The sequence below is a fragment of the Pollicipes pollicipes genome, unplaced genomic scaffold, assembly GCF_011947565.3.
Source record: "Pollicipes pollicipes isolate AB1234 unplaced genomic scaffold, Ppol_2.1 Scaffold_5724;HRSCAF=6776_pilon_pilon_pilon, whole genome shotgun sequence".
NCBI lineage: Eukaryota > Metazoa > Arthropoda > Thecostraca > Pollicipedomorpha > Pollicipedidae > Pollicipes > Pollicipes pollicipes.
In genome coordinates, this window is record NW_023596746.1 from 6,844,411 (window position 1) to 6,844,663 (window position 253).

Here is a 253-nt window from a genome sequence, read left to right on the forward strand (position 1 = left end):
CCAAGGCTTTGCAAGTGGCCTTCGCATTGTAGCTTCATGAATACCTGCCTAGGTTTAATTTTTGGGCCTTGTTGACTCCAATGATAGGCAGTTCGAGGAAAGTTGGCAAGATGATCCCATCAAGTGAAAGCCGAGCTGCAATTATTCAGACTGCCGTTTCAAGACAAAGAAAAGCAGCAGAAACGGCTGTTGACTCACCGTAGCAATCCCAAGCCCCAAGCCTTCCTCGCGTTGAGTAGAGCCGTGGGTTCGG